General features: G+C 42.4%; 1 long non-coding RNA gene across 4 annotated transcripts; it reads right to left on the bottom strand.

Moving 5' to 3' along the window:
- Positions 1-958: 958 nt before the first annotated feature.
- Positions 959-26,406, bottom strand: LOC111090973. Of its 4 annotated transcripts, none has more exons than XR_005373494.1 (5): positions 26,206-26,406; positions 22,431-22,550; positions 20,758-22,332; positions 20,064-20,168; positions 959-3,536 (listed from the first exon to the last, which is right to left on the bottom strand). It is a non-coding gene; the product is annotated as an uncharacterized LOC111090973 (long non-coding RNA). The 4 variants fall into 4 exon arrangements; XR_005373495.1 differs by lacking the exon at positions 26,206-26,406 and having other exon boundaries at positions 20,758-20,981; positions 21,150-22,332; positions 22,431-24,571; XR_005373493.1 differs by lacking the exon at positions 26,206-26,406 and having other exon boundaries at positions 22,431-24,572.
- Positions 26,407-26,812: the final 406 nt, after the last annotated feature.

The following is a 26,812-nucleotide window of genomic DNA, read 5'->3' as shown; positions in this document are numbered from 1 at the left end:
TGAGCCACCCAGGCATCTCTGAGTCCATGATGTTCTAGGCCCTGGCAAAGGGTGTGACCTTTTTGCTCCAGTGAGGATGCCTGCCTCAAGTGACCATTCGTGTCTCAGCTGGAAGCACCATGTGGTCAGCAGGTGGGCACATGGACCACGTGAGATCTGTTCTCCATAGAGGTGAGGTAGCTGCTGTCCCCGCATCGGGATTCTAGCAAATAGGAAGACTCAGTGGCCCGTGCCTGCAGTTCTCGGCTGCTGCGGTGGTTTAGGCCCGGTGTGTGCAAGCATCCCCGCACCAGCAGTGCATACCAACTTGGCAATGCTAAGCTTAGCCTGAAGAATCTCTCATCCCGTGTCCCTGGTGGGACAACTTCTCCCTCAGGACAGATGAGACCAGAGCCAAAGAGTGGACCAAGGTGTGGTGGCTAGAAAAGTGTGCTTATGGAGGCCTGACTTCCCTGGATCCTACTCCAGCCCTGACTGAAATCACTGGAAAAGCTACCGGCGTTGGGGTGGGGCAGGAAGTGTGGATTGCTGGCGAGTTAGAATAAGGTCAAGAAGCAAGTGCACACCCTGGACTTTGGGGAATTTCGAAACACATCACAGATGAGGCCAGGTTGGAGAAAGAGTCTGAAAGGGACCCACAGCCCCACAGATGCAAACATCTGGTGGGCTGGTAGGGCCAAAGGGCTCTTCCTCAAATGTGGGCACCAGCACCCAAACGGAGGACAGGCTGCTCTGGCCGCCCTGGCACAAGGACCTAAACCACACATCCTGAGGACCAAGGTCCCCATCAGAGTGCCCCCTCACCTCCATCGGTGGCGTGCGCGCGCGTGCACACACACACACACACACACACACACACACACACACCCCAGGCTTCCTAACCAGCGCCTCTAAGCCAGCGGGGCGCCCTCCCACAGGCTTACTTCGGGCTTCCAGCAGAGGGCAGTAAAGTGCTCCCAGAAGAGGCTTCTTCCCCAGATTCGCACAGAAACCCTCCTGCTCTTTAGGCTGCAGGAATCTTGGAAATGACAACTCTCCAGACTCAGACCTAAGGGTAAGATTCCTTCTTATATTTACACAGCTCTAATTTTAGTCAAAGCAATACATCACTTTTTAAAATGTCCAGTGGTTCTTTAAGACAACAAAATCCAGCATTCTCCTCTTCCCACTCATGTCGTCCGCTCCCCACATGCAACCAAGCTCAATTCGTTGTTTCTCATGTTTAATCTCCGTATTTCTTTTTTAAAAAAAACATTTTATTTATTCATGAGAGACACAGAGACAGCGGCAGAGATATAGGCAGAGGGAGAAGCAGATTCCCTGCTGAGCGGGGACTCTGTTGTGGGGCTCGATCCCAGGACCCCGAGATGATGACCTGAGCCGAAGGTAGACTCAGGCGCCCCTAATGTCTGTATTTCTAAATAACCTGCTTATAGTTCTAGTGCTTGAGCTCTTTATTGTAGGCGTCACTTTGACTTAACAATGCTGGAAGGTGAAGATGTCTCTTTCTTACAATCTTCCCCGAGCCCCGAGCTGCCCCTTTGCACGCATGCATGCACACATTCTCCTATCTCTCCCAGGGTAATTATCTCACTATTTTTTTTATTAAATCAATATTCTGCATATGTATAGATTTCTGCAATCTTCAGACAGATGGAATGTTATTATTTGCCATCGTGATTTTCTACCCGATGTTGCTCCTAACCAAGATATTCATCACGTGGCAAAAAAGCGACAATGGATTTGGGCCCATAGAAACCACTACTCTTACCACAAACTCCATCACTTGGAAACCAGCAGCCTAACTGGAAAGTGGAATGGCCTTCAGAAGACTCCGTTGTGCTTCTACTCTAAAGACAACACCCTAGGAAGCTGAGGCTCTGTCTGAGGATGTGCAATATGCTCTCACTCGGCAATCAGTACAAGAATTTCCCTTCCCACATCCATAAGAACAGCACCAGAAAACACGGGCTGGCAGTGGCTTCTCTCTCTCCCTGTTACACCTAATAACCACCTGCACAATTTCTGTTTCTTATCCCCATGACGTTGAACTCTGCTGATTTGGAAATCTCTTTTCCCAGGGGAAAAACACTTCCACTGTGGAACACAGCAATGGGCCCATTTAGTTAGTTGATAAGCCTGGAAATTTCGGGTTCCTCCTGCCATTGAACCAACAGGGACAAGAGGTTACTCTACTGCCTGGTGTGATGGATCATGGTTATCAAATCAGACTGCTTAGATTCTGCAATGAATGGATGGACTGGGTCTGAAGCCCAGAGATGGCTTTCTGGGGACACCTCTTAACTCCCCCATGTCCAATAATAAAAGCCAACGTAAAGCTACCTTAAGCAAAAAAAGGCAGGACCATTGAAACATCAGACTGTTGCACAATTGGACAACACAACCATCTAAAGAATATGGAACATGACATGGATCTCAGAAGAAGGGAATTGTAAGGTCAGCTATGACCTGGTGAACAGCAAGGGAAGCAAGGACGGCTGCAATAATGTGTATTTGCTTCTTGCTTATTACGTGTGTGTGTTTATATTTGTATATATTGCTAATTTTCTCTTTACTGTCTCCACTTTTCCCCTTAGGATTTCATGAAAGGATTGTTGGTGATGGCTGATTTCACAATTTAGTCTTTAGGTCGCAGGATAGTCAGGTGAGAGTGTGATTCAACTTGAGGAGTAATTAATATCACCCACAGATGAGCGCTGTGACTGTCACTCCAGGGCTGGAAACAATGAATGTTAGGATGGTGTCTCCTCTTTTGAGACAGTTCCACGCCCACTCTTCCATGCTCTGCTCCTTGATGCCAGGCTCAATCTGAACATTTCTTTTCTCACTTGCCAGCTGGCTCTCTGCCATTTGAGGGTAACTAGCAGGAGAGCTGAGGCAAGAGAAGGAGAGAAGGAACTTGAATCCCTTCCTTCTTGCTTGCATCCATTCCTGTCTATATAACCCCAGCAAAGGCTGTTGACCTTGGCAGTGGCAGCTGGCTCTGGAGGACGTTGGTTCCTGTTTCCAACTTCCTTTGGCAGCCTCAGAACCAGTCTCATTGCATCCTCTTGGAGGTGCTAGCACCAGCTGGGCAGTGCCCCTTCTTAAGGGTCAGAGTCTCAGCTGCGTGAGACTCTCCTCTGAGAGCTTGAGATGCAACTAGCAGCCAACCCCAGCACACTCGGCCCAGAAGTCTAAGTGACAGCTCTGCAGAGAACCTCCTTTGAGCTCTGGAGATGCTAGCACTGGCATGGAAGCACCCCCTCCGGAGAGGTCTGAGTCCCTAGGGTACACCTCCTCCGAAAACATCTCTTTCCCTCCTCCCATAGCCCTGGGGTGACAGATGTTTCCAAAAGCTACTACCTCTGTGTGTCCTCAGAGTTTCTGTCCTTTCTTTTTGGTCCTCCAGGACCTGTTGAACAATCCCCTATGTACTTCTCTTGCTCTGATAATCAGTGTGCTTTCTGCCTTTATAACTGGGTCCCAGTGGATACAGCCATAGCAGGTCAATATGGTCAATCCCATGTCTAGTGCTTGGGGAAAAAAAGAAGGAAGATTGTGCTCAGATTCTTTATAAAAACTTTTAAATTTAATTTACTTGAGAGAGGGACAGAACATGAACAGGGGGAGGAGCAGAAGATTCCCCACTGAATAAGGAGCCTGACATGGGGCTCAATTCTAGGACCCCTGAGATCATGGCCTGAGCCAAAGTCAGATGCTTAACTGATGGAGGCCACCCAGGTGCCCCACAAAAACTTTTTTTTAATTATCAAATAGTTTGTGAAAAATTATTCAGGGGAGTAACATCTGGAGGAAGAAACCTGTAAAACGTTCATGAGCCACATAAAATAGAACTAATGGAGATGTCTACTGTTAGAGGAAGCAAGTCCTAATATTATAAAGATATCAAGCAATAATTGTCCGTATAAATCTACAAATGGAGGGGCACCTGGATGGCTCAGTCAGTTAAGCATCTGATTCTTGATTTTTGGCTCAGGTCATGATCTCGAGGTCCTGAGATAGAGCCCCATGTCCCGCTCCACACTCAGCAAGGAGTCTTAAGGACTCTCTTCCTATCCCTCTGTTCCTCCCTCTGCTCGCGTGCTCTTTCTCTAAAATAAATAAATCTCTAAAAAAAATCTACAAATGTAATGAAATTCCGTTCAATTTCCCTCAGGGATTTTTTTTTAAAAGCATAACCAAATAAGCCTAAAGTTTATCAGGAGGAATGAATTATCAATAGTCAACAAAGTATTGAAAAGAAGGGTAACCTGCATGTCAGTTAGTAAAGTAAATTACAAAAATACATCTATCAAAATAGTGTAAACTGGTTCCACATCCAGGAATAGTGAATGACTTTCATTGATTTCATTGATACTTTGATACACTGATTTCATTGATACTGCCTTCAGATAGTAATTATACACCCCGAACAAAATATAAAAACACAGCTATTTTGAGATACAGGAGAGTGAACAGAAGTCAGAAATTAGAGATACTGATCAAAAGACAGGAAACATTTTGAAAAATGGTTTTTTTGTTTTTTTGTTTTTTTCACCTGAGAGCGCTCCGTGGTCCATGCAGCCAGCGGGTGGCTGAAACTGACACAGAAGGGGCACCTGGGTGGCTCAGCAGTTGAGCATCTGCTTTTGGCTCAGGTTGTGATCCCAGGGTCCTGGGATCGAGTCTCGCATTGGGCTTCCCACAGGGAGCCTGCTTCTCCCTCTGCCTATGTCTCTGCCTCTCTGTGTGTGTCTCTCATGAATAAATAAATAGAATCTTAAAAAAAAAAAAAAAACTGACACAGAAGACTCCTTGAAACTGTGAGGAGTCATACCATAGAACTTGGGGCAGCAAAAGCAGATAGTATATGAGGGTGAAGGGATGCCTGGGTGGCTCAGTGGTTGAGTGTCTACCTTTGGCTCGGGTTGTGATCCCAGGGTCTCAGGATTGAGTCCCGCATCAGGCTCCCTGCTTCTCCCTCTGCCTGTGTCTCTGCTTCTGTGTGTGTGTGTGTGTGTGTCTCATGAATAAATAAATAAAAATCTTTTTAAAAAAAGAATATGAGGGTAAATCCCAGAAAGGATGACTCCATAAAAGGGGGAACCAACAAACTAGGTATAAACTCTACAAAATCCTAGGCTGATCCCAGAGATTCCAAGGTTACTGGTGAAAAGTGAGAATAGGAAGTCTGAAAGAAATAATGAAGATGGGATCCCTCGGTGGCGCAGTGGTTTAGCGCCTGCCTTTGGCCCAGGGCGCGATCCTGGAGACCCGGGATTGAATCCCACGTCGGGCTCCCGGAGCATGGAGCCTGCTTCTCCCTATGCCTGTGTCTCTGCCTCTCTCTCTCTCTGTGTGACTATCATAAATAAATAAAAATTTAAAAAAAAGAAATAATGAAGATTTCAGCTCCTGCCCCTTGGGGAGGAGACAGTGTGTAGTTTGAGTCCAGCTGAGTGACCTGATTGTTGGAATGAATATCAACATTCTTCATAGAAAGATAACAGATTCTGCATTCTCTCAACATCCCATTCACAGTAGAAAAATAAAAATAAAAAAAATAAAAATAATTACAGGACATGTATGAAGAAATAGGAAAATACGACCCTGAGTTCAGGGGAAAATAATTAACAGAAACCAGAGTTTGGGGGTGCCTGGGTGGCTCAGTCGGTTAAGTGTCTGCCTTTGGCTCAGGCCATCATCTCAGGGTCCTGGGATGAGCCCCACAACGAGGTCCCCACTCAGCAGGGAATCTGCTTCTCCTTCTCCCTCTGCCCCTCCTCCCTACTTGTGCATGTACACTCCCCCCCTTCAAATAAATGAATAAAATCTTAAAAAAAAAAGAAATAATAAAGAAAGTTCTTCAGGCTGTAGAGAAGTTATATCTGAAGGAAACTCAGATTTAGAGGAAGGAAGGAACTCTAGAAATGTCAAACATGGAAGTAGCTATTGAAAAAAAATGTTATTCTCTGAATTCAAAAGATATAAAAGATATAACTGGGATCCCTGGGTGGCTCAGCGGTTTAGCTCCTGCCTTCAGCCCAGGGCGTGATCCTGGAGTCCTGGGATCAAGTCCCACATCAGGCTTCCTGCATGGGGCCTGCTTCTTCCTCTGCCTGTGTCTCTGCCTCTCTCTCACTCTGTGTGTCTGTCATGAATAAATAAATAAAATCTTGAAAAAAAGATATAACTTAAATATCTACTATAATTTAAAATTATAATTTATATATATTATATAAAATATAGTTATATATAATATAAATTGTACTTTATATAATATTTAATTTAAAAGATATAATTGAAGTAAGAAATCATAATATTGTTTTACAGAGTTTATAATGTATATAGTTGTAATATATAGGAAAAAAATAACACAAAGAAATGGGAGATCGTTACAAAGTCTGGTGTGAAGTGATAAAATATCTCTGAGAAGCTAAGGATACATACTGAAAACCCTAGAGCAGTTACTAAAAAATAATGCAAGGAGGTTTAGCTGAAAGGTCAATAGAGAAAAGATTGTTTTTTAAATGTTTGATTATCCAAAATCACAGAGGAAAAAAGGAACAAAAGATGTATGTGACATACGGAAAACGAACAGCAAAATTGCCAGGCCTACATTCAACTATATGAGGAATTATGTTAAATGCAAATGAATTAAACATTTCAGAGCTTATCAGACTGGCTAGAGAGCAAGAACCTTTATGATTTTCTTGACATTTTCTTTCTCCTAGCTTACTTTATTGTGAGAATGCAGTATATAATACATACAACGAAAAATATGAATTAATTGATTTTTTTATTATCAGGTTTCTGGTCAACAGTAGTCAATTAGGGGTTACATTTTTGGGGAGTCAAAAGTTATATGCAGATTTTCGCCTGCATTGGGAATTAACCCACCTCCACATTGTTCAAGGGTCAACTGTACTTTGATCTAATCATTTGTAGAAGACCACACCAAACAACTGCAGAGTACAGTTGGTGCATATGAAACATTCACCAAGAAAGTCCCTGTGGTAGTCCATTAAATAACCCTCAAAATTTTTCAAAAAATTGAAATCTTAAAAAGGCTGTTTTCCATAAATAACAAAATTAAGTTGGATATTAACAATGAGATACATAGAAAATCCTCAAATAATTAGAAGCTGAGCACTCTGTCCTTAACTCATTAGCTAAAGAAGAAATCATAGAAAAAATTAGAAAATATTTTGGACTGAACAATAGTGAAAATACTACAACTCCAGATGTGTGGAAGGCAGCTAACACAGTGCTTAGAAAGAAATGTATGCTATTAACTGCTTATATTAGACAAGGAGAACAATTCAAATTCAATGCTGTAAATTTCCAGCCTAAAGAAATGAGGGAAAGATGACCAACTAAACTCTGCATAAACTACAGACTTCATTAAGAATAAAGTATCAATATTTACTCATTAACTGTATTGTATCATAGTAATTGGAAATGTGATTAACTGGGAAAATGGGGTGAGGGGCATGGGAACTCTATACTGTCTTTTCAATTTTTCTGTAAATTTAAAGCTTCAAAAATAAAATCTATTAAAAGGAAAAAATATTAGCAGATGTAATTCAGCCACACATAAAATGATGACACATCATGATCAAGAAAGGTTCTCTCCAGGAATGTGAATTTGTTTTAATCTTTCAAGATCAATCAGTATAATTCACCTGTTACCAGTTTATTCTATTAATAGAATTTGACAGAATTCAACATCCATTCATGATTTTTCTTAACTTTCAACAAATTAGTAGTGGATGAGAACTTCTTCCACCTGACAAAGGAGTGGATATCTATCTATCTAGTCTTCAGCTAATTTTATACTAATGAATGATTACATGTTTTTCCTCCAAAATCAGCAGTAAGACAAGATACCCACTCTTGTTACTTCTACTGAACACCATACAGATAGATTGAACTAGTACAATAAGGAAAGAAGAGAAGAAATACGTAAAGATTGAAAAAGAAGAAGAAAAGCTGTCAGAGTTTGTGTAGGATTGAAATGATCAATTTTGAGCACAGGCTGAGAATCTGGCTTGGCCCGAGCAGAGGGACTCTGGTGAGGGAAAGAGATATAATCCATTTTGGTAGTTGCCTGGGTCTGGTGCACTGTTTTATAAACTGAAAGAAGTCAAAATCCCAGGTCAGTATTCCCACATGGGAGATTTGCTGTGTTCTGGGAAGGCAGACGAAGCTAAGGTGCTAAACTATAGAGTGAAAACTCTTGGCTTAGGTGCTTAATAGACCAAATCATGCTAGAGGAGGGGCCTGTAAGAACCACACACTACTTTTGGACCTTTATGGAGTGGGAGATGAAAGAGCTAAGTGCAAAACACCCAAAAGGCAGATTTTCGGGGCTGAGGCAACAGAGAGCTTTCAGGCTTTTAATAAAAAATCTTGGAGGATCATAGCTAAAGAACAGAGATGAACCAGAAGTGGGCTGCAGCCTATTAATATAGCAATCCATTCATTACATAACTCATTCCTAGACTGAGGTGATCATCCGCTCCCCCTATTTTCCTAACAGAGAAAAGAAGAAATCCTTGCTACTGAAAGACATAATTTATATAGTCTCCATGGCCCCTTTACTTACAATGTCTGGCAGTGACAATTTAAAAAGTGGTAGACATGGAGGTAGGAAAAAGTCACCAAAAAATAAGAAACCCACTGATGGTCCAGATGGTGGAGTTAGCAGCCAGAACATAAAAATAACTATAATTAATACATGAAAATAAATGGAGAAAAAGATGCACTAATTGGATAAAATGGTAGAGAATTCCAACAGAGTGTTAGAATATTTTTTAAAAAAAATCTAATGACCACTCTGGAATTGAAAAAAAAAAATCAGAATTTAAGAACTTGTTGGATGGATTTAATAGTAGATTGGACACAATAGGTGATCAGATCAGTGAATTCAAATGAACTCAATAGTAAATATCCAAATTGAAGTATGTGAAGAAAAAAATACAGGGGTAGGAAGAACAGAGCAGAGAATAAAGGAAGATAAATATGTAAGACACATTCAAAAGTTCTCACACATGTCATTGGAGTGCCAGAAAGAAGAGAGAGTAATAAGGCACAATCAGTATCTGAGAAATAATGCCTGAGAATTTTCCAAACACCACAGATTCAGTTATATTCAGTTATATAAAGCACAGCAAGATTGAATCAGGATAAATATAAAGTAAATCACATGTAGGCTTATAATAAACTGCTAAAAAGTAAAGACAAACTGTAAAAGCAGTCAGAGGTGAAAGGAACCATTACCTTAAAATAAGTAACAGAAAAACTGACCACTGACTTTTACTAGAAACTATGGAAGCCAGAGGACAGTAGAATAACATTTAAGGTGCTGAAAGAAAAGGTTGCCAATTTAGAATTCTATACCTACCAAAAACTCCTTTAAAATTAGAGGTGGGATCCCTGGGTGGCACAGTGGTTTGGCGCCTGCCTTTGGCCCAGGGTGCGATCCTGGAGACCCGGGATCGAATCCCACGTCGGGCTCCCGGTGCATGGAGCCTGCTTCTCCCTCTGCCTATGTCTCTGTCTCTCTCTCTCTCTCTCTGTATGTGACTATCATAAATAAATAAATTAACTAATAAAAAAAATAAAATTAGAGGTGAAGTAAACATACTTTTTAAAAAGATTTTATTTATTCATTCATGAGAGACACACAGAGAGAGAGAGAGAGAGGCAGAGACACAGGCAGAGGGAGAAGCAGTCTCCATGCAGGGAGCCCAACGTGGGACTCAATCCCAGGTCTCCAAGATCAGGCCCTGAGCTAAAGGCGACGCTAAACCGCTGCCCACCCGGGCTGCCCCAACATACTTTTGTACAAACAAAAACACAGAACCATGACCAGCAAACCAGTACCAAAAAATATCAAAAGGAAGTCCTTCAGAGTGAACAAAATTAATCCCGGAGGGAAGGACAGAACTGCAGGAAGGAATGAATGGTACCAAAACAAGATCAATAGGTAGATGAACATAAAGCAATATTGATTACTTAATTGAGCAATAACAATAATGTATCCTGAGCTTAGAGTAAATGTATGAGCACAAATGAATGACAATGATAAAAGCACAGAAGACAAGAGGAGGTAAAGTTCTTGCTTTGTTCAAGAAGTAAAAGTATAATCTTAAGGTAGGCTACAATAATGCAAAGATGCAATTTAGATCCACCAGAAGAAAAAAAAATATATATCATATGCTGATGGAAATGAAAAATATAAAAGTAGTTGATAAACCAAGAACGGTAGGAATGGAGGAATTCAGGAACAAAGAATAGATGATTCAAATAAAAGTTTTTAAAAAATAAAATAAATAAAAATCAAACCACACGATGGGAGTGCTAAATCCAACCATATTAGTAAGTAGATTAATTATAAATGGAAAACTAGTGCAACTAAAATTTTAAATTGTCAATTTGGACTACAAAAACAAGACCCAACGATCAGTTGTTTATTAGATACACACATGATACATGAGGACAAAGGCTGAGTAAAAAATGAAAAGAGATATTGCCTGAAACTATTAGCAAACATCTGGTGATTATATTACTATCAAAGTAGATTTAAAGGCAACAAGTATTATTAAATGCAAAAAGGAAGAAACTTACAAAATGTGTATGCTCCTAGTTTAAAAGCCTCAAATATTTAAAGCAAAAATAACAAATTTTTTAAAAAGAATGGAAAAATTCAAAATCAGAGTTACAGATTTTAATACATTTATCAGTAAATGATAAAATGAGTAAGTAAGCAATCAAGTAGAAAAATACAGAATAGTTAAACAAAATGATTAACCAGCTTGACGTAATTAATGCATATATAAAAAATATATAAATATATATAAGACAGAGTGAAAACTCTTGGCTTATAAAATATAAAATGCATATATAAAATGTAAAAGGTCAGTAACTTCAGAATGAACAGTCTTTTTAAATACTTATGGAACATTTACCAAAATAGACTATATGATGGACCATAAAGCAAATAACAGAAATTTTCAAAGGACATATTCTGTGTTTCGAATTACACAGAATATGCTCTCTACTGGAGTGAAATTCAATTAAAAATCTATACAAAAAGATAGCTAGAAAATCTACAAATGTTTAGAAATTAAGCAACACATGGCTAAATAGTCCATAGGTCAAAGAAGTATTCACAATAACAGAAAATATTTTGAACTAAGGTCTGTGAAAAGCTTCTGAGATGTATCTAAAAATAGTGATTACAGGGCAGCCTGGGTGGGTCAGCATTTTAGCGCTGCCTTTGGCCCAGGGTGTGATCCTGGAGACCCGGGATCAAGTCCCATGTTGGGCTCCCTTCATGCTGCCTGCTTTTCCCTCTGCCTGTGTCTCTGCCTCTCTCTCTGTGTGTGTCTCTCATGAATAAATAAATAAAATCTTTTTTTTAAAGTAGTGATTACAGAGAGATGTATACCTTTATTGCAATTATTAGAGAAAAAGACACAAGGAAAATAAACTTTTCTAAACTTCCATCTTGGTAAGCTAGAAAAACAATACCAAATTTCATCTAAAGAAAGTAGAAGGAAAGAACAGATAAAGATGAAAGCAGAGATCAAATTGATAGAAAAAATAGACAATAAAATCAATATAGATAAAAGGTAGACTTTTATTTTTATTTTTTTTAAAAAGATTTATTTATTTATTCATGATAGACATAGAGAGAGAGAGAGAGAGAGAAGCAGAGACACAGGAGGAGGGAGAAGCAGGCTCCATGCCGGGAGCCTGACGCAGGACTCGATCCTGAGACTCCAGGATCGCACCCTGGGCCAAAGGCAGGCACTAAACTGCTGAGCCACCCAGGGATCCCAAAGGTAGACTTTTAAATAAGTAAGTAAAATCTATAAGCCCCTAGAAAGATCAAGAAAAGAAAGAGAGAGAGAAGAGAGAAATTACAAATTATATCACTGAGAAAAGAGATCATTACTACAGATCCTACAAACATTAAAAGATATGGTGATCTTAAGTACTATTTATTTATTTATGCCAATAAATTTGACAACTTAGATTAAACGAGCAAATTCCTGAAAACATAACTTACCATACAAGAAAAAGTAGAAATACTGCAGTCTAATATTCATTTAAAAAAACTGAGTCTTTAACTTAAAACTCTCCCTCAAAGAAACCTCCAGGGCTGGATATCTTTACTGATAAATTCCTCCCAATATTTAAGGAAGAAACGATGCCAATCACATACAAATACTTTCAGAAAACAGAGGCAGAGAAAACATTTCCAAACTTGTTTTACAAAACTAACATACTCTGATAACAAAATCTGACATTTTTATTATTATACGTTATAAGAAAGGAAAGGAAAATTATAGGTCAATATCTCTCATAGATGTAAATGTAAAAATCTCAAGCAAAATATTAGTAAATCAAATCTAGTGACATATGAAACAGGGAAATAAATTATGATGAAGTGGGTTAGTCCAAGAATGCAAGGTACTGTAACATTCTTTCAGTGCAATTCACCACCACATTACAAAATGAAGAAAAATTATAAATTACCTCAATAGATATAGATTTATTCTTTGACAAAATTCAATATCTGTTCATAATAAACTACCAGAAAACAGAATAGAAAGGAATTTCCTTAATCGAATAAATGGTACCTACAAAAAGTTAGCTAACAACATTTAATAGTGAAATAGTGAACGCTGCCTGCTGCAATTAGAAACGAGATGAGGAAGGCTACTATCCCTGCTTCTATTCATCGTTATACTGAAGATTCTAGCCAGTGGAATAAAGCAAGAAAAAGGAAAGGTATAAGATTGAAAAGGAAAGGTAAAACTAACATTTATTCATGTATGACATAAGATGGTATATGCCAAAAATTCAAAAAGATTTATGAACAAACTATTAGAATATAATAAACTTGGAAAGGTTGCTTAAACAAAGTGACTTCATAAATCAATTGTACGTAATATTAAGGCAAATTGGAAATAGAACTTTAAAATCTTATTTAGACGTAGATTTTAATTATTTTATTATTTATTTATTTATTTATTTATTTATTTATTTATTTATTTAGACGTGGATTTGTAAAAATCAAATGCCTCAGAAGGAAAGCAATGAAAAATTGCAGGATACACAGAATACTATAAAATATTGTTGAGAGAAGTCAAATAAGACTAAAAGAAATGGAAAGGCATTTCATATTTATTGACTGGAAGACTCAATACTGTTTCTCCCCAGATATCAATGATCTCTCCTACCTGATTTATGGACTTAGTACCACCTCAATCAAATCCCAGAAGGAAGTTGATAAGATGACTCTAAAATATACACAGAAATATAGAGCAACCAAAATAGCCAAAATGGCCTTGAAGGAAAATAAAGCTAGAGGACTGATACTCTCAGATATTAATACTTTAACTATAAAGCTACAATGGTTAAGAAGACTATATGGTTTTGGTGCAAGGATAAACAAATGGAAGAATGAAGTGGAATAGAGTCCAGCAACAGACCCACACTTCTATGGTCACTGATTTTTTTTTTTAATGGTCAACTGATTTTTGACAATAGGCCACTGCAACTCAAGGGATAAAGGATGCTTTTTAAATAAAATGCTCTGTTGTTCTTCCATCAATTGGCTATCCATATAGATAATAAGGAAGCTTGATCCCTACTTCACAACATGCACAAAATTAATTTGAAATGGATTATAGATCTAAATGTGGGAGACAAGAGTCCAAAGCTTTTAGTTGAAAACACAGAAGGATGTGTTTATAACTTTGAGATAGGCAAAAAATTCTCAAACAGGACATCAAAACCATGAGCCATAAAATAAGCTTCATTAAAATTAAGACCTTCTGTTCATTAAAAGACATCAGGAGGGTGAAAAAGCAAGCCCCACACTGGGAGAAGATATTCACAATACATATATGTGAAAAATCAGTAAAACAAAGTCAAACAACTCAACTAAACATTGGGCAAAAAACTTAATCACTCCATAAGAGAGGATGTCCAAATGACCAAAGAACACAGGAGAAGGTTCTCAACATCATTCTTCATCAAGAAAAGGTCAATTGAAACTACAATGAGACATCACTACATACTGTCCAGAATGAGTGAGGATAAAAATCAACAATACTGTTATCAATTATGTGGGCCACTTGGAATTCACTCACCTAATGTTGTGGGGAGTGTAAATTAATATGATTACATTAGGGAACTTTTTGATACTTTTCTATAAAGTGAAACACATACCTATCTTATCACCGAGCAATCTGAATCAAGGTAAGTACCTAAGAGATAGTACTATGCACATGTCCGTCAAAAAGCATACAAAAATTGTTTATAGTAGCTCTGTTCAAAATAGCCAATAATTGGACAAAGCCTAAATGCTCACCACCAGTAGAATGGATCCCTGGTAGTCACACAATGGGATACTACACAGCAATGAAAGTAGCAAAATTCTGCTATTCTCTACAATGGGGGTGAATCTCACAGATACAATGATGATCAAAACAAGTAGATGTTAAAATCCATATATTGTATGATTCCATTTTCATGCAGTTCAAGAATTAGCAAAACTAACTCGGAGTAACAGAATCGAAATAGTGGTTGCCTCTTGGGGCTTTTGTCTGGGTGGCATCTTCTGGAGCTGGAAATGCTCCATTTCTTGACTTGGGTGTCGGTTATATGGGAACATACAATTTGTGAGCATTAAACCTGATTTGTGCAATTTTCTTTATGGATGTTATACTTCAGTGACAAGTTAAAAAAATAGGATGCTAATGAGGAAAGCTGATGACAACAGGGGTGGGCAATGGGTATCTGCATACTTTGCTGGAATAATTATAAATCAATACAAAATATTGGAAGGAAAATTAAAGAAAAACCTTAATAACGGACATACTACCCAGTAATTTCATTCTTAGAAAATCCCTAGAACCCAACAGGCAAAGATGTGCGCACAAGAATGTCATGACACAAAGATGTGTGCACAAGGATGTCACTGTCATTATTACAACAATGTCCAAAAATTTGACAACACCTGAATGTCTCCAGACATGTTGAATACAATGCAGCTATTATAAACCCTATTACAGGGGAAAGGTTATGGATTTGTGAAGATGTTCCTGGTATATTGCAAAATTGAAAAGATCATTTGACTCTTGCTTCTCAATAAGGCATCCCTTCCTCCAGCTGCCTTCCATCTGCTTACATTGTGATCTGAGATTTCTGATGCCTCCTCCTTCTGCCCAAGGCGGGGGTTTGGGGTTCTGTTTCTTTTTTTCTTGTTGTTGCTTGAAGCTAATCTTCAAGAGAGGAGATGGAATTCTCTTCACTTCATCTTAACTTCCTTAACTTGGTAGGCACCCATGACTCTTGGAAGGGAAATCTTGTCCTGTCAGCATCCAATTATTATTCTAGGTAATATTTAGAATAAAGCTGAAAGTTTCCCCTTCAGTCTGCCTCCCTCAAAAATATCCCATTGAGATTTTTCAAATGGGTTTTATTAAAAAAAATTCAGATTTGCAGAAACATTGCAAAGATATTACGGAGTTCCCATATACTCTTCACCTAGCTTCCCCTGTGATCAATGTGTACATTAGTATGATATATTGGTTATAGCTAATGAATGAATATTGATACATTATTATTAACTGAAATCCATCATTTATTCAGATTCCCTTGGTTTTTCACCTGCAGATGTTTTGCTGTGGGATCCCAACCAGGATATAACCTTACTGTAGTTATCATATCTCCTTGGGTTCCTCCTGGCTCTGCCAGTTTCTCAGACTTTCCTTCTTTTTGATGACCTCAATTTTGAGGAGTATTGGTTGGGTATTTACAGACTGCCCCTCTCTTGTAGTTTACCTGATGTTTTTCTCATGGTTAGATTGGGGTCATGGGTTTGAGGGAGAAAGCCATTGAGAGTTTGATGGAATGCCATTACATTTATAGGATAATTGGAGCAGAATGGACATTTCTACAATACTGAGTTTTCCTTCAGGGACGTGGTATATTTCTCTGTCCGACTCAAGTCTTTTTTTTTACGATCGTCAGTGAACTTTTATAGTTTGCTTCTTGTGGACCTAACATATTTCTTGTTAGGTTTATTTCAAGGTATTGTGGCTATTGTGAGTAGGATCTTTCTAAAGATCCTAAATTACATTTATTTCTAAACTGTCCTTGCTGGTCTACTGGAAAGCCATTGATTTTCGTAAATTTATATTCTGACTAGCCATCCTACTAAATTCACCCATAGTTTATGATAGTTCTGACTTGATTCTCATGATTTTTTTATAGAACAAGAATCTCACGCAAATAACTTATTTCCCCCCCTTTTTAAAATATGTATGCATCTTAGTTAATTTTCTTTTCTTATTACATTCGTTAGAAGCTCCAAAGCAATATTGATTAGGAATAGAGACAACAGGGGCATCCCCGGTGGTGCAGCGGTTTAGCGTCGCCTGCAGCCCAGGGTGTGATCCTGGCGACCTAGGATCAAGTCCCACGTCAGGCTCCCTGCATGGAGCCTGCTTCTCCCTCTGCCTGTGTCTCTGCCTCTCTCTCTCTGTCTCTCATGAATAAATAAATAAAATCTTAAAAAAAAAAGTCAAAAAAATTCTTAAAAAAAAGGAATAGAGACAACAGGCATCTTTGTTTGTTACTGACATCAGCTTTTCACTTGTTTTTATGATGTTTCCTATAGGTTTTTGATAATCTCTTACATTTTGGAAATGTTCTTCTATTCTTATTTTAGTAGGAATTTCTATTAGGAATGAAAACTAAATTTTATCAATGCCTTTTTTGACATGAGAATTAGCTTCTTTTTTTTTTTTTTACATTATCTTCTTAGTACAGTGATTATTGCTCTGTTTTGTTTCCCTTCGTGGTGCCAATTTGCTTGCTAGACCAGGCCCCCTCAAGGAAACTTCTCGGCCAGCCTTTGCCCCCTTGCACCTGGGGAAAGCTCACCTAAGACTCCCTATACCTTTGTCCACCTCAGAAATCAAGGCACACATGTAGAGGTCAAACAGTGACCCATCAATGGTCATGGGGGCCATGGGAAAGGAGAAAGCCAGTTTGCTCACCCAGAACCATAGGAAAGGCACAGGGATAGGAGGGACCAGGTCCCTCAGAAGGTTAAGGTGAAGCCTGTGGCTGAAAATACAGCAATCTTTTTTCAAAACCTATGCAAGGAGCATTGAGACCCCCAGAGGGCCCATCCAACCCCCCTCATGGCAATTGAGGGGCTATCCCTCTCCTGTACCTGCAGACCACCAGAGATACCTTCTCTAGAGAAATGGATACAGGGAATCTTCTAACTTGATTTCACGAGGCACGAGGAGGGTGGGAAAGTGCTGAATTAAAAACAGATGCATGGGTGCCTGGGTGGCTCAGTTGGTTAAGTGTCTGACTCTTGATTTTGGCTCATGTCATAATCTCAGGGTTGTGCGATCAAGCCCTGCACTGGGCTATGCAATGGGCATGGAGCCTGCTTAAGATTCTCTCTCTCCCCCTCCCTCTACTTGCCCCCACCTCTCAAAAACAGAACAAAAGCCAAAACACACACACACACACACACACACACACACACACACACAGATGCTTAAGCAGAAGTTGGAGACTTCCAGCTTCCTCCCCACTCAAGTCCAAAATTAGGGGTCCATCTGACCTGGCATCACTTTGAAGTCACCTTGGACTAGACCCATTATCCCAACTCCCACCTCTGTCCCCCACATACATGCACACTGGTAGAGTGGAGGATTGCCGTTTGTCGAAGAAGGGAAGATGTACACCACATGGTCCACATGGGATCAACTCACTGTAGCCTTCCAGTAAGCCCTGTCTACAAATCCACCCACCTAGGCCCCACTCTCAAAAGGAAAAAGGCAGCCAAGTATCCCTGGACATCTGAAGAAAAGCCCAACATGAAAGAGAACACAATAAACAGAGGAGAAATCAGGTTAAGGAAGGAAAGAAGCAGGTAAAACAGAACGGTGGGATGGGGCAATATTCCTAGAGAAGAGAAAATGTTGCCTCCATTAAAAATAAAGGAAGCTGTAAGAACAGGTTTCTTACTCCTCTGTTTCTTAATAAAAATTTAAAAATATGAGAACTAAAACATTTTAAAAAAGAGCTTAAATGTTGAAAGATAAGGTCCTGGACATCTCCCAGAAAGTACAGTAAAAAGGCAGGAATTGTGGTATATTGATGGAATGAAATGTTACCCAATACTAAAAATTAACAGACTGCTGGTTCAAGCAATGGCATGCATTAATCTCTAAATATGCTGGACAAAGGGTTGTAAAACAAAACAAAACAAAAAACAAAAAAAACACAGAAACCAGAAACCAAAATAACAAGAATATGTGACAGAGGGGCGCATGGGTAGCTCAATTAAGCATCTGACTCTTGATCTCAGCTCAGGTCTTTTTTTTTTTTTTTTTAAGATTTTATTTATTTATTCATGAGAGACACACACACAAGAGAGAGGCAGAGACATAGGCAGAGGGAGAAGCCGGCTCCATGCAGGGACTCCAGGATCACGCCCTGGGCCAAAGGCAGGCGCTAAACCACTGAGCCACCCAGGGATCCCCTCAGCTCAGGTCTTGATCTCAGGGTCCTGAGTTAAGCCCTGCGTTGGGCTCCATGCTGGGTGTGGAGAGTACTTAGAAGCAGGAGGAGGAGGAGAAGGAGGAGGAGGAGGAGGAGGAGGAGGAGGAGGAGGAGGAGGAGGAGGAGGAGGGGAAGGGGAAGGGGAAGGGGAAAAATATGTGACAGAGGCCACAGGTATCCCACGAAGCCTAGAGGATTCACTATCTGACTCTTTTCTGAAGGTTTGCTGATCCCTATTAGAAGAAAAAAATGTCTCTAGGAAAAAACAAAGCTCTCTGCTCTATAATCTAACAAGTTTGAGGATGTTGAAAATTATAGTGAAAGGCATTCTCTACAGTGTTGGAGGGTGTATAAAATCTAGGCTGTTAAAAAAAACAAATAAAAAAAGATGAGCCTATTATGATCTGTTATGAACTCTAGGAAAAACAAAAAGCTGTAAAATAAAGGAAATTTAATTATAGTGTGTCTTTGACTCAGCAGCTCACAATACTCATGTGGTCATTACAGTGAAAACACAGAGTAGGAACACAACCCAACACTGAGATTTGACCAAATTGAGCCTGTGGCAGTGGTAGGTGGCGGGCATCAGGGAAAAGAAAATGAATTTAAAGTAGTGAATGAACTAAAGACTCGCATCTACCATGTCAGAAAAACCAACAGATAATGTCTAAAATTGATCCATCAACAGCTAGCAATATAAGCACAAAATTTAAGAATTTGGAGGCAAGTGTGAGCTGCGCCAAAATAAATTCCAGATGGGTCGAATATTTACACAGAATATTAAAAGTAAATTAGAAGAAAATTGAGGACAATGTCTTCACAGTTTCCTTCAGGAGAAGGTCTTTCTAACTATGCCCACGAAGCCATAAACAAAAGGAAAAACAAAACATTTGAATTTCCATATAGTGAAGAACATCATAAATAAGCTTACAAAAATTTTCTGAACTGGGAAAATAAGTTGCATTATATATTTCAAACAAAGGTTTTTGCTATCCTTAATACGCAAACTACATTTATAAATCAATAAAAAGACACAAGGTTACGAATTTAAAATAGACAAAGGATATGATCAAGCAATTCACAAAAGTCCAAGAGATTTGTAAACATGTAAAAATATGCTCATTTTGCTAACGAAATCATGTCCCTTAAAACAACAATGGAGCATATCACTTGCGCATCAAACTCTTGAAGATTAAGCATATTGGTGACATTTCAGGGTGTAGAGAAACCAGCCCCCTCATCCTGAGTCAAGGAGAACTGACACTGGTTCAATCTTCGGAGGGTAGTTTGGCAAAATTGCTTCAGAATGTACAGCTGGGCATACGCTTTGACCCTAAAACTCCACTTCTGGAACTTATTCCAAGGGAATAATGAGAGATGCACACAAAATAGACATGTAAGGACATTTACTGCAGCATGTTTACAAGAGAAGAATATGAACCAACCTAAATATCCATTTGTTTGTGTGTCTTTATGTTCGTCTTGCCTGGGTCCCTGTGAGCTTCATGTGACAAGTGGCTCTCTTGGGTACTATCCGGTGTGCAGTAGGTCTTAATGTTTTAGGAACGGATGGGTGGATGAGTGAGTCCATGAAAGAAGAGAGGGAAAGAGGAAAAACTATGTTGAAGGTTATTTGCAGTTATCTACTCTACTGATTCTCGCATTTCTTAATTTCATGTATTAGTAGACATTCCAAAAAATTGAGGAAACTAATTGCTATATGTTTGATCACTTTTTATTTTGCCAAGTAGGGTCACTGGGGGAAAAAAAAACCCCACGAAGCTACCTCCATCATTTGCATGTGAGATTACAATCAGTTCATAAAGGGAAAAACATTAACACCAAAATAATAGGGAATGCATAATCGCAAATATAAGATCCTTGTAGTTGAATAGATTTGCTTTAAGAAATGATCTACAGGGATCACTGGGTGGCGCAGCAGTGTGGTGCCTGCCTTTGGCCCAGGGCGCGATCCTGGAGACCCAGGATCGAATACCACGTCGGGCTCCCGGGGCATGGAGCCTGCTTCTCCCTCTGCCTGTGTCTCTGCTCTCTCTCTCTCTCTCTCTCTCTCTCTCTCTGTGTGACTATCATAAATAATAAATAAAAATTAAAAAAAAAAGAAATTATCTACATTACCTTATGGTTTTCGTCTCCTCCACAATCAGGGAGAAGTTCTTCTCTGGCAGAGGTGTCTCCATGGACCGGCATGTGAAAGCTGGTCTTTCATTTCACAGACTGCTCCACTGAGGCTCGGAGCAGATGTAGGACCCAGCTCTAGTCCCCCAGCAGCCAGATAGCAGGAGGAGGACCAGAACCCACATCTCTTGACTCCTGGCCTGGAGCTGTCTTCACGACAGTACCTACGACCAAGCAACGTGCCTGCACTTGCCTAGAATGGAGAATAATTCCCATATTCCCCTATGGTGGGCACTTTGGAACTCATTAAACCTGAGACCTGACCTGGGCATAAATTCTCTCCACAAGAGCCCCAGCCCTGACTTACATACCTCCAGTGGCGGGAAACTCACTATTTGCACCCTTTGGCTGTGGGAGTGGTTCCATTTCTTTGGCAGTTCTCCCCTCCTGCTTTGGCCTCGGCTGAAATCTGTCTGGCTGTGGTTGCACCCAGCAGTCTTGAATCTGCTCCCCCATCTCCATGGGGTCCTGCAGGTTTAGGAATGTGTGGCATTCAGGAGTCTTATCCTAGAGTTGGCAGGGACTGGAGAACAGCCTCTCAAGACCTCAGTCTCCACCTCTCCTTCCTTCCCGTTCCCTAGTGCACTAGAAGAAAAGAGCAATACCGGGAACATCTTTTATCAGTTGATGATTGAATGCAACATTCCCAACCCAATTTAGGGATGAGGAGACAGAGACTTAGGGATAGATAGAGGGTACAGAAGAAGTCCCCTGAGATGCAGGGATTTGCCCAGATTCTCAAATTTGGGAACAAGGCTCCACAGCTAGCCCTCAGTTCAAAGTCTCCCCCTTATCTGCTTTTTCTGCTTTTACCGATCTCCCAAGGCGCTGTGGGTTACAAACATCAGAAAATTATCTCTCAAAAAAAAAAAAAAAAAGAAAAAAGAAAAAAAGAAAATTATCTCTCACAGCTCTGGAGGCAGAAGTCCAGGATTGGGTGGCATCTGGTGAGAACCCACTTCCTGGTTCAAAGATGACCATCTTCCGTCCATCCCCTCACATGGTGCACGGGGCGGGGGATCTCTCTGGAGCCTCCTTTGGATGGGCGCTGGTCCCATTCGGGGGGAGCCCCACCCTCAGGACCTAACCACCTCCCAGAGGCCCCACATTCCTGATACCAGCACATTGGGGATTAGGTTTCAACATATGAACCAAGGAGGGGGGCACAGACATTTCACCCACAGCACCGGGAAAGGGAGTTTGGGTGTTTTGAGCTTCTCCAGTGGGCAGAGCGGAGGGCACACCCTGCCTCCCCACCGAGCCCCGGAAGGTGGGTAGTTCCCCAGTCCCTGGAAGGGACGTCAGATGGGCAACCAGAAAAAGAGAGATGCGTCCCACATCAGCCTCCTCTCTAAGGAGGGGTGGATTAAACGAGATGCCAACCTTGTCACCTGGCACTCCGTAGATGTCAGTCGTCACATGGCAGCCTAGGTGATTGTGTGAAACACAAACCCGTTCCCACGTCTCCCTGGCTTGAAGGTTGCCAGTGGTTTCTGTGCCTCAAATCAATCCACACTGTGGGAAAGCATGGTCCACATCCCTGCCCTTCCCCACTCATCTCCCTCCCTATGTGCCCCCCACCCCCACCCAGGCCACATTCTGGGCACACTGACCTGCTGCCACCTCGGCAAGGTCCTGCTTCGGACCCCTGCATGGGCAACTCTTCTCAGCTCTTGGTGGGCCTGGTCCCTTCATCTGTCCAGACCCCTCTGCTCCGCGTGGCCTTCCCAGTCCTGAGGGGGTGAAGTGGCTCCTTTGCCGCCACCCCACGAAGCCCCACCTCCACCCCAATCACCTGGAGGCTTCCTAAGCAGTTGTGAGTGGTGCTGGCTTCTGCAGAAAAGAGGGGTCTGTTTCCTGCCATGTCGTGACAGGAGGAAATAATGGGGGCTACTTTCGGGGAGGGAATAGGTAGGGGATAGCGGTTTGGGCTTCCTGGGGAGCTGGCAGGAGAGAGGCAAGCTGTTTGTCAGTTGAGCAAAAAATAGCAATGCTCATCTGACCCAGGGCATTAGGTCTTAGCCACCATCAGCAGCTGGGCGAGGAATCCCTTGGTCTTAAGCCAGTCCCTCCTTCCTTCCAAGAGAGGGATCCCTCAGCTGTTGGGCAAGTGGACAAGACCAGACCAGAAGAGGACCGTGTCTGGCTCAACACGAGGCCCGTGGAATGCTGGTCCCTTGAGAAACTCTTCCAGACGCAGATTTATTTTAAATGTTGATTTCTTGCAATTAAAATGGAGGGGGGCACATCTTTAATAGAGGACAGACGAAATAAAGCTGAGTCAGTTGGATTAGAAGTGGGAAAGAGTGAATGAGGAGGAAGCAACAGCCAAAGTTGTTGGGAAGAGGGGTGGAGTTTGGCTCTGAGCTTCCTGGCAGCCAGTGCAAAAAGGGAAACCTGATCAGTTATGGAGCTCTTCTTATTAGCAAAGGACATGCTTGCCAGTTCCACGGGTGAAATGCAGTTGATTTTCAGGTTTTGATTTTTCCAGGCACTAAATCTGAATGAAATTTCTCCCTTGAGGGCTTAGAAGGGATTATCAGTATATGCCATGAACAACATCCTTGTTTTATAGCAAATGTGGAAGTGAATCGCTAATGATCCAGGGGGCATTTAGCTAGCTAGTATCACTGGATGTATATTTTGCAGTATCATTATTAGCAGTGGGTAAGGAAAGTCTCAGATTAGCTTTTCTTTCCCAAGAGCTGAACTTGGTTCACTTAGAGGATCTCAGTCTCAGCTTGTTAGTACATATTTTGCGAGGGGAGGTCATGGGGTACCTACCTGCCTTCACATCACAAAGTTCTGGTCACTTCTTTTTGTGCGATAGACCCAAGAGAGAAATTTGGGAACTATTTTTACCAACCATTAGGTTGAAAAGCTGCATTATGGGAAAGGACAATGAATGAGAAGTGTCCAAGAGTGGAAGGCATTGAGCAACGGAGTCAAGCAGACCCAGGTTTGAATCTTATCCTACCTCGAACTAGCTGTGTGGCCTTGGGCAATTTTCTTAACCTCTCTGAGCATGGTTTTCCTGTCTGTAAAAATAGTGATGATCAGATCTGCCTTGGATTGTTGGGTCAAATGGAAATGTCCCAAAAGTGTGTGCAGTGTTCCCTTCACTTCAATCTCTTTCTCTCCCTCCTCTGCTGGTTTCAGGGAATTCAGGTGAAGCTCCCACCCTACCCCTGTTTCTTTGTTTCAGGCCCAACTCAGCCACAGAGGGAAGCTGAGGCCCAGCTTCACAAGATCTGCCTTGTTCACACCACGTGTGAACACCACTTGTCTGTGGCAATTACCTTCAGACCCCAGAGCCACTTTCTGCCCACACTCATCCAGAGCACCTGCGCCAACCCTTGAGTTGCCATGGGTTCCCTTGGGAGATGGTTCCAGCAACTATCTCAGCTTTGTTTCAGATTCCTTCCTGTGCATTGGTCTTGATTATGTCTCTATGGGGCAACTTCTTGCCGGCAGAACTTTTTGTGGGACCCCTGGTCCAAACTCTTCATGCCCTGCAGAAAGAAACTAGAGCCCACATAGGAAGAGTCTGAGCTCCAGGTTACATGGTCTGGGCAGGGGGCTACGCTCTCCGAGTATGACACTTGAAGCATCAGCTCCCCAGCCTGCAACGCTCTAGGTTCCACTTCACAGATGCAGCCTTGGGACTAAGTATTCCTGGCAAAGGGAAGCCAGATTGGGCCAAATGGCTGGACAGATTTAAATAGAAAACTGGCACCACAAGATAAAATTCCCTCCTTGCCTCACTTACCAGCTCATTCTCTTACAGGACCTTTTTTTTTTTTTTTTTTTTTTTTTTTGGCTTTCTGGCCTCATCTGCAGTTCCTCTGCCCACCACCCACTCTCTACTCTGGTCACAGAGGACCACATGTCAGACACCGTGGGCACTTCACCGCCTCTGGGTCTCTGCTTGTGCTATTCACCTTCTGGAAATGCCACCCTACTGCTGCTGGGAATTCCAGGTCCCTCGAACGGCATGCCTCTGACATCACTTCTCTGGCCGACCCTGCTCCTCAAGGGGAATGAACGGCTCCTTCCTCAGTGCTCTTCCCCTGCCTAAGCACTTGGCCTCCAGGATAATGCTTAGGGAAGCTGGGTGTGCGTTCACCACGGAACTGTTTCCAGTTAGCTGTGAGACCTCCATCTCCTGGCCAGATGGAGACCTCCTTGAAGGACCCGCTTCGCTATCTTGGTACTCCCCTGTACCCAATACCCTGCCTGGTGTGGAACAGATATACACTCTGGGAACTTTTATATTTGTATTGAATGTCATATGATGGTGGCATTCGCTACTGTTACTTGAGCATCTACTATGAGCAGCTTGGTGTTGGATGGGCCCCTTAAATACACTCTCATGGCCCCTCACACAGAGCCCGCAGGCAGCAAGGGCAATTCCGGTGCCTCCCTTTGCAGAGGAGGGACCTGAGGCTCAGAGAGGGAAGTCACTTACTCAAGATCACACAGCTAGTAAACAGCCATTGGATCCCAAGAAGCTGTGTTTTTGATGTCAAAGTTAAGGGGGGGGAAGGATGATGTGGTGCCTAAAGTTTTTTGCACACCCCACCCCCATCCCCAACATCCAGACTCCGGGACCTGACCGTGGACGCCCATCTTAGGGCCAGGGCTCCCAGCCAGCAGCGAGCTTGAGTGGGAACCTCATTCCCCCGGGGGGAGGCCTCCCTGGGGTGGTACCCAGCGGAGGCCGCCTGTGCCAGCTCTTGCAAGGGCTGCGATGGATTTTTTGAGGGGGCGGGGAGGGGGCGCCCTCACTGGGCAGCGCCCCACCTCGGCGCCTTCGTGGGACCGAACCCCTCCAAGCACCTCCGACTGGGGGCGCGCGGGGGGTGGGGTGCGGTTAGGCTCCCGAGTTCCAGCCGGCGTCGCACAGCCTCCCGGGGCAGGAGACCTTGCCGTTCCGCCACCAACCAGCCTTGCAGACAATGCCAGGAGCACGGGGTTATTTTGGGAATGGTTGTCCTGGTTACGCCATCCCGCGGTGTCCTCTGCCCCCATCGCCACCCCTCCGGCTTCGTGGGCGCCGAAGGCAGCGTCTCCGCCTCCCCAACACTTTTGTGTCTGTGAACGTTCCGCCCCACCTTTCCCTGGCTACCTGGTGTCTCCGTGACACTGAGTCCCATTCACAGATGGAGAAACTGAGGAACCGAGCCACCGCGCGCGGCTTCAACAAACGTCTTTCCCAAGTCGGCCGGGGGGGACCAGCCGGGCCCGATTCTCAGAATCTCAAAGCCTCCAACGAATTTCGATGTGAAGCTCACGTGCGAATGAGCTTTCCCACTGGAAACCGCAGCCCCACCGAAACGGTTAACATTTCGAGCGAACCCCCCCCCCCCCCCCCAGTCCCTTCCATACCCTGGGCTCACAGCGGGTCTCCCGCTTTACAACTTTAGTTCGTGTCTGCAAACTGCTGGGCATTCAAAGGGTTAAAAGGGACCCGGCGGGGGCCCGCTGCGCTGGGCGGGGTGTCCCGAAAGGGTTAAAATTATCAACGCCTTCATTCCCCGGGACCATCCTGTTCAGCGCGGGCAGCCTCGGGGCCAGGAGAGCCGGGGAGCCCCCCCCGCCCCCCCACGGAATGACTTCTTAAAATTCTAGAACTTTTAATTCCAACCAACCAAAAAAAAAAAAAAAGAAAGAAAGAAAAAAAGTGTCCCAGTTCGAAAGTTCTTTTAACCTTTTCTTTTTTCATTTATTTTATTATTTTTTTCTCTCGGTTTCTCCGCGGGCTAGATTATAAAACTCGCCGCCTCCGTGTGGGTTCGAGGAGCCAGGTTCCCCCCTCCGGGCCAGCGCGCGGGGCGGGGGCCGAGGGGGGCCCCGGGACTTCTCTCCGGGGCCGGGTTGGGACGCGGCTGCTGAGTCCCGGCTCCGGCCCCTGAATTGGGGGGTCCGCGTCTGCCCCAAACGCCGCTTTCTTCCGTTTTCCATGTCATTTCCTGTACTAATAAGATGGTGGTCA

Source organism: Canis lupus, chromosome 18 (assembly GCF_011100685.1).
Source record: "Canis lupus familiaris isolate Mischka breed German Shepherd chromosome 18, alternate assembly UU_Cfam_GSD_1.0, whole genome shotgun sequence".
NCBI classification, from domain to species: domain Eukaryota; kingdom Metazoa; phylum Chordata; class Mammalia; order Carnivora; family Canidae; genus Canis; species Canis lupus.
Note: the sequence above shows the minus strand (reverse complement) of the source record. Positions and strands in the feature narration are given on the sequence as shown.